Source organism: Micropterus dolomieu, linkage group LG22 (assembly GCF_021292245.1).
Source record: "Micropterus dolomieu isolate WLL.071019.BEF.003 ecotype Adirondacks linkage group LG22, ASM2129224v1, whole genome shotgun sequence".
Lineage (NCBI taxonomy): Eukaryota > Metazoa > Chordata > Actinopteri > Centrarchiformes > Centrarchidae > Micropterus > Micropterus dolomieu.
The window spans coordinates 2,690,853-2,691,159 of record NC_060171.1 but is presented as its reverse complement, the minus strand read 5'-3'; the positions used below and the strand labels follow the sequence as shown (position 1 = coordinate 2,691,159).

The following is a 307-nucleotide window of genomic DNA, read 5'->3' as shown; positions in this document are numbered from 1 at the left end:
AGAATCATGTTCACGTCATCAATTCTCTCCTCCTCCCTCCTCCTTCATCCCTTCGTCCCCTCTCTCCTCCTCTCTCCTCCCTCCTCCTCCATCCCTTCGTCCCCTCTCTCCTCCTCCTCCTCCTCCCCTCCTTCCTCGTCCCCTCTCTCCTCCCTCCTCCTCCTCCTTCATCCCTTTGTCTCCCTCCCTTCTCCCCTGTCTCCCTCCTCCTCCCTCCTCGTCCCCTCTCTCCTCCTCCTTCATCCCTTCGTCCCATCTCTCCTTCCTCCTCCTCACTCCTCATCCCCTCTCTCCTCCCTCCTCGTCC

At 60.6% G+C, this 307-nt stretch overlaps 1 protein-coding gene across 1 annotated transcript in view; it reads right to left on the bottom strand.

The window, feature by feature from the left end:
• Positions 1 to 307, bottom strand: part of LOC123961926 (BTB/POZ domain-containing protein kctd15-like) — a 12,779-nt gene that overhangs the window by 8,295 nt on the left and 4,177 nt on the right. The window lies entirely within an intron of this gene.